The following is a 7,962-nucleotide window of genomic DNA, read 5'->3' as shown; positions in this document are numbered from 1 at the left end:
TGCTGTTTTGGTGAAGGTGTGAGCAATATGATCTTGTGTATGAGATCAGAGGAATGCATATTACTGATAAAAGACATTTATGAGCCTGGAAGTTAGAATAGCAGTCTTATTCGAACGCTAGAAGCACTACAAGGAGTGTTTAACGCATATTGTCAAGCACCAGGAACAGATTCAAACTGAACGACGAGGTATGGTGCACGAGGTCGAGGGCACTATCCATATCCCAAACATCTGCACCATGTCGGACGTGGTAATACACGAATCTGTGAATGTGGAGAGGAAGGTTATGGTGATCATGTAGTTCTCAGATGTCTCCTTTTTCAGGTAAAGAGAGACTGCAGATGATTAGACTGCAATCTGCAAACAGTTGCAAGTGACCAAAATTTTAGGTCCGAAGTCAGTGTGATAGCACATCAGATATCCAAAAGGCAACTGCTTAACGTTCAGTCTACAAGATCAAGTGGAAGCTCTGAGTATCAAAATAATGTCAAAAGTTTACAAAAAGCATTTTCTCAGTTACACATAATAATATGCACATACATAATTTGTCGTCGGTCATTTGCTGCTCTATGCACACAAATGGAGGATGCCACATTTATTTACACTGACGGCTCCAAGACCACCTTTGGTGATGGGAGTGCCAATATTACTGACGACACCCCTATTAGGTTTCGCCTTCCCGACCAGTGTTCGGTTTTTTATTGTAGAACTTTACGCTGTTCTCAAGGCTGTCCAATAAATCCGTCTCCATCAGTGGATGCAGTATATTATATGCTGAGATTCGCTCTGCTCTCTTCTCAACCTCCAAGCTCTTTATCGCATCCGCCCTTTGTCCACCGGATTCAGGACTGCCTCCACATGCTCCACCTGGGGGGCATTTCTGTGGCATTCCTCTGGATCCCAGGGGATGTTGGTATACACAGAAAGGAGGCAGCCAATATAGCGACTGCTGTCTGTCTTCCTCGGCCCACTGTTCGCATGGTTCCCTTTGACGATCTACAGAGCGTTTTCCGTCGCCGTGTTGTTCTTTTATGGCACACACATTGGTCTGCACTTCTGTATAATAAATTACGGGACATAAAACTTCTTCTCAGCGCTTGGACCTCTTACTCCCGGCCTCGTCGTCGGGAGGAGGTAGTTTTTACTAGACTCCGGATTGTGCACTGTCGTTTTAGCCATCGACATCTTTTAAGTGCCAATCCTCCCGCGGTTTTGTCCCCACTGCTCTCAGTCGTGGACGACGAGACACCTTTGTCTTCAGTGCCCCTATGTTAATTCGATACGCGCCCACTTACAGCTATCGTGTAATATATATTGCCTTTTAGCAGATGATGCACGCTCAGCCGATCGCGTCCGTGAGTTTATAGGTGTTAGTGAGATGACATCGGTTATTTAAAGCTCTTTTCGAGGAAAACCACACCTCTTCAATAGCACTTTTTTAGGATTTCCTTCCGTTTTTAGTTTCCCTTCTTCTTGAGTTTCGCTCCCATTACTGATGATTTAAGTACCTATTTTTACTCTTCACTAAGCAAGAGAATGGGCGCTTACGACCCTAGCTGTTTGGCGCCCTAAAACCATAATACCAAAAAAAGCAGACCTGCGAGTCTTCTCGTACAGGTTCGTAGCAGGCATCTCAATCAGGTGCATAACGCCCTGCTCTCCTGCGGCTTGGTTCATATATTCGGCCGCAAAGCAAGCGGGAGCGTGGAAAATCCGTATGAATGTTTTGCGTAATATGAAGCATCTTTATCTGAGTCGGAGCCTCATTTCCCCACGTGGCTGATGCACAGTCCATCACTGGAAGTATGAGGAGCCTGCAAATGTGGAGACCGTAGTCAGTGGACTACACAGAGTTCTGGTTGAGTAGTGAGTAGAGGGCTCCTAACCACTACAGTGTCCTGGTGTTGACGTCACTGATGGGCCACTGTCAGGTTAGTTTAGTGCGCAATAAGGCCCCCAAGTATCTTGCAGTGGATGTACGTCATAGTGGGGTACCGAAAAACTGGACCGGTTGTACCTCTGGTTTCCGGCGTTTTGAGTGTATCAATCTTTGAATTTTGGCGCTGTTAAACCCCTTTCACCATCGAGCCGTCCATGCTTCAAGGATTGTACAAGCTTCCTGCACCCACTGGTGGACCACGTGCGGCCGTCTGTTCCTGGTATAGGAGACAGTGTCGTCGGTGTGTACAGCTGCAGAGGCACGAGGAGTTACCGGCAGCTTTGACGTGTATACAGAGTACAACACAGGGCCCATGACGGAACCACGTGGCGCTCCTGCAGGCATGCTATAACATTATCCATTCATTCATCTGAATTTATACTTTTTTTGCATTTAAAATTGCCGTAATATAACTGTGATATGTAAAGACTATTTGGTATGTATGATATATGTGATATTAGAGTGCTTTTCAAATGTATATTTGAAACTTGCGTGAAGAAAAATGTGAAATGTTTAATTTATTAAATACTATTTTGTCATGGAGTAATGAAATGAAAATGTTTGTGTGTGTAATTTTATATGTTTGTGCAAGTTGTCATTTGTGTAAACTAACACACGTTTAGGGACGATGTGTAGGTTGGGTGTTATGTAAAAGATGGAGTGCTTTTGTACTGTACTACTAGCTTGGGTTTTGGCGCACCACCTGTAGCGCCAGCGGGAACGAGAGGACGCAGTCTGTAGGCAGCAGTGCAAGAGGCAACCCTCGGACGGAGCAGGCGATGCCTTGCTGGAAGTTGTTGCGTAGTTGTCTCGGGTGACGACTCCTGTGTTATTACAGCTTCGGTACAACTTTCAAATAACTTCCGGGAATGCAGCCAGGTAACACTTTCAGCGACCACCGATATTTCGGCGGGAGAACACCCCGCATTTTCCAAGACAAACTGCAACGGGCAGGCGGCGTACATGCAAATTTAAAACCTCGGTTCTCGGACTGAAGCAGGAAAGATAACACACGCACTGAACACTAGTGCCACCAAAGATGACCAAAGTCATAGCTATCGATAGTGAGACTATGAACTCGCATGTGAGGTAGCATTGTTCTCTGTCCCTCTGTTTTTTGACAAGGGAGAGAGCCGGATTCCAAACAGAGTTTAAACAGAAACCTCCATCCCTGTTAACGAGGTTGCTTGCTAATTTAATCTCAAATGCCTCCCTAACAACACTGTCCCAATAGCTGGACGTGCATGCCAAAATCTCGGTGTTATTATATAACATGGGGTGACCAGTACCCAAGCAATGTTCAGGAATAGCAGATCTATTTGGCTGCTGTAATCGTGTGTGCCGTTTATGCTCAGTACATCGGTCCTCCACGGTCCTGATAGTTTGACCAATATATGCCATGCCGCAGCTACAAGGAATACGACCGATCTTGTTGGACGTGTTTCCTACGTAAGGCAAAAAGGCAGTAGTTACATTTCATCAAAATGGTTATAGTGATAGATTGAACGTGCATTGCGCTATCGACCAACTGTACATCGAGTGATTGATAATAATTCTGAGTCAACACCCAAGTCTACTGCCTTTTTGCCTTACATAGGAAACACGTCCAACAAGATCGGTCGTATTTTACGGAAATACGAATGTTTTCCGACCTCCATCTAAAATTAGAGCACTTTTGAGTTCCGTTAAGGATGATCTTGGACTGCGTAAGGCGGGTGTATATCGTATTCCTAGTAGCTGTGGCATGGCATATATTGGTCAAACTATCAGGACCGTGGAGGACCGATGTACTGAGCATAAACGGCACACACGATTACAACAGCAAATAGATCTGCTATTGCTGAACATTGCTTGGATACTGGTCACCCCATGTTATACAATGACACCGAGATATTGGCGTGCACGTCCAGCTATTGGGACAGTGTTATTAGGGAGGCAGTTGAGATTAAATTAGCAAGCAACCTCGTTAACAGGGATGGAGGTTTCTGTTTAAACTCTGTTTGGAATTCGGCTCTCTCCCTTGTCAAAAACCAGAGGGACAGAGTCAATGCTACCTCACCTGCGAGTTCATAGTCTCACTATCGATAGCTATGACTTTGGTCATCTTTGGTGGCACTAGTGTTCAGTGCGTGTGTTATCCTTCCTGCTTCAGTCCGAGAACCGAGGTTTTAAATTTGCATGTACGCCGCCTGTCCGTTGCAGTTTGCCTTGGAAAATGGAGGGGAGTTCTCCCGCTGAAAGTGTTACCTGGCTGAATTGCCGGAAGTTATTTGGAAGTTGTATACGCCAGGAGAAACTCAGGTCTCACCGCTTCGGTACAAGTTGTTGGGCTGGGTAATGTGTGTTAAAACGACGCCAAGAAAAATTAATTAGCCCCTACTATAAGAAACTTGTAAGCCGTATCATGGTCAGTGTAGCCACCATTACTATTGGCTACGGACGACGATGTACACGACATCGAGCGGTCAGCACTTGAAAGTGGGCAACCAGGAGTGCCGTTAAATAATGGTACAAAAAAGTAGATAAAATAAGGAGAATACATTTCAATGTACGGTATACAAGTGGCGCTCCTAGGGAGGAAGTTACCAGGTGTAGGCCAGTCTAGGAGGACGAACAACAAAATAAGTGGCCAATGGAAGAGGAGGCGATTTTTGTTACCTTGTGTTAGTGGCCAGTCACGGAACGTAGAGCCAGAGACCCGGCCTTACGAGAAAGATGTCTGTTCTGCTCGAGGTCTGGATCACAGAAGAGAGAAGCTACTGTGTTCTGCACTGCAGAGCCCTCCAGAGTCCCTACACGTGACCTGTACCCCACGCACGCCATTGGCTAAAACCAGTGGCTATTAGTTTCAGCAGAGAGCTCAAGGCGTCTCTTGTCAGCTGCTTTAACTGGACAGAACGGCATTGGTTATGAAAGGCAGGGAACTTGTGTCACCTAGGCACAGCGGAAGTTGCTCTGGAAGAAAACTTGTAAAGATTTGACGGGTTCCTTTGAAATAAAAATTTTTAAACCCTAAAATATTCTTTGACTGGCTGCCACCCTGAATACCGCCTCACCCAATGGCTTCAGCCAATAAGTTAAGAACAGTATGATTAGAATTGTAGAAGCGTGAATCATAGAAATTAATATTTTTTGATTAATTATTGTGTTAAAACATAATATTTGGAGCACCATGTCCTTTATTACTATATTCACCTATATAAGATCTTCCCTAGTGTCTGATTGTTCTGAGTACTGTTATAAGAACATTTGAAGTGATTTATTCAGTATCTACAAGAACTAATTTTGACCTTCGAATAAATGTCTGAAAACAACTGTTGTGGCTAATTTTTAAAAGTGAAAGTGAGTAAATAAGTTTTGAGTAAAATACAGACATGAAATACAAAGTGTTATGCATTACAAAGTGTTGTGAAAACAAAATTGCTTATGTGGCTGAATAACACTGAAGTAGGGTTGCAAATAAATATTGAATGACAATATGGAGTCATCACACCCTTCTTACATTTGGCTTTTGGCAAAAATATAAACAAAGTGTCTTAATAAATTTAAATGTGTGTATTATGCTATTAGAATATTTAACTATTTAATTTGTTGGTTATAAAAAAAATACATGTGTCGCCCTCCGCCAACCAACATTTTTAATTTTTTTTAGCAAATAGTAATGATTAAAAATTTGTGACCATTCTAAATCGAAGCAATGTAAGTATGTGGCTTACAAAACACTCGTTCGACCTATACTTGAGTATTGCTCATCAGTGTGGGATCCGTACCAGATTGGGTTGACGGAGGAGATAGAGAAGATCCAAAGAAGAGCGGCGCGCTTCGTCACAGGGTTATTTGGTAACCGTGATAGCGTTACGGAGATGTTTAGCAAACTCAAGTGGCAGACTCTGCAAGAGAGGCGCTCTGCATCGCGGTGTAGCTTGCTCGCCAGGTTTCGAGAGGGTGCGTTTCTGGATGAGGTATCGAATATATTGCTTCCCCCTACTTATACCTCCCGAGGAGATCACGAATGTAAAATTAGAGAGATTCGAGCGCGCACGGAGGCTTTCAGACAGTCGTTCTTCCCGCGAACCATACGCGACTGGAACAGAAAAGTGAGGTAATGACAGTGGCACGTAAAGTGCCCTCCGCCACACACCGTTGGGTGGCTTGCGGAGTATAAATGTAGATGCAGATGTTGTTGTAGATGTACGTATGTGGATGTAGTAGCTAAAAAATTTCTGTGTCTTTCTCAGAACCACATCCTCAATGTTATACTTATTTGTGAAGTTATATTAGGCAACAGCAGGACAGTAGACCATTGTATTTTTCCTGCTTTTCTGAATCTTAACCATTCATTTACCTAGATAGGATGACAACCGTAAATCTGTTAGACAGACCACTTAATGAACTTGATGCAGAAAGATTCTAGATTCAGTATTAACTCATTTTTACTGCGTTTCTTTCTAACAGCTAGAAAACTCTTAGGAAAAGGAACTAATAGTCCGATTACCATATCCATTAGTCATTGATCACGGTCAAATCCTGTGAAAGGCGTAACATTATACTATACGCTCAATTCCCTATATAATAGTGTTACACATGCCTTTTCCATTAGAAGAACTATTTCTTCTCTTGCAGTACATTTTTTTCTGCCTTGTACACACTCTAGGGATTGATCGATCAGAGGATGCGGAATAAAAAGGTGTAATGAACCTATGTTCAGAAAAGCACGGTTACCATGCTGCAGACCATTTATTCAATCATACATTGTAATGGAGACTGCGGTCTAATACGCAGTATACCATGGAGCCAAAGTTACGGTATGTGATGGACATCGGTTCCATGTGCCTCGACACGTTCGTGCACACGCCGTAGCGTGTTCTGTCTCATGTGTTCACGTCGTTCAAGCTACATCCGAACAGTGTCAAAGGCAGCATGAATACGCTGCTCCAGTGTCTCCACATCTGGAATGGGCTCTGCAAACACAATACTTTTGAGATGGCCCCACAACTAGAAATCGCACAGGTTGAGATCGAATGAATGAGCAGGCCAAGCAACTGGATGCCCTCGCTGATCCATCGACCAGAGAAGACACGATTGAGATGCGTCTGGATGTTAACGGCGAAGTGGGCTGGACCATCATCATGTAGCAGCGACATAACCCTTCGAATCATCAGTGGCACTTTTTCCAACAAGGAAGGCAAAGTCACCCACAACAAACGCCGATAGTTCCGGTCGGTCAGGCGACGTGGAGGGAAGACTGGCCCCAAAATACGTTCGCCAATTATTCCTACCCACACATTCCGGCTGCACCGATGCTGATGATTCGCTGCCGCCATACCATGGAGTTCTGCATACTGTCCCACAGATTACTGTTATAAAAGTTGAAGATACTACTCTGCTTAAGGTGGCCTCATGTGTGAATGGGATGGATGACACAAATCCCGGAATCGTGGTTGCCTGGTGAGGAAGCCAGTGACAAAACTGCTCCTGATGTCGAAAATCTGTCGCTAGTAAGCGAAGCACAAGGTGTAAGTGATGTGGGTCGTAATAGCTGTCATGGAGAAAAAGTGCCTTGAGAAAATAGCAAGTGTAGTCAAAAATGAGACTAATGCATTTCTCATGGCACTTTTTTACTTCACAATGTCCATATGCTAAATGGATGTAATCAATTACCTCCACTTCGAATTTTGATGGCCAACAAATTTGTCATTCTTCACTATTATTTCCTTTTCTAATATACATTACATCTTAAAAGATTTTGTAAAATTTTTGTATCTGTTGACAATCAACACTGTCAACTTTGACCTTCACTGACTTCCACATTTAGTCTTCGGTTTGAAACCGTCTGATATTTTTACATATAGTAGCTGAGCAGTGCTTCGACTCGCATTTGTGCCATTGACAGGTTGGCGTCGTGTATTGGGATTGTGACCTCTCGTTTTTTTAGTGTGTTCACTGGCGCCACTACGTTTGCTCGTTTTGTCCTTCCATCAGTGGCAGCAGCAGCGCTTATCGATAGCGAGTACTGTGGTACT

Source organism: Schistocerca nitens, chromosome 11 (assembly GCF_023898315.1).
Source record: "Schistocerca nitens isolate TAMUIC-IGC-003100 chromosome 11, iqSchNite1.1, whole genome shotgun sequence".
Lineage (NCBI taxonomy): Eukaryota > Metazoa > Arthropoda > Insecta > Orthoptera > Acrididae > Schistocerca > Schistocerca nitens.
Note: the sequence above shows the minus strand (reverse complement) of the source record.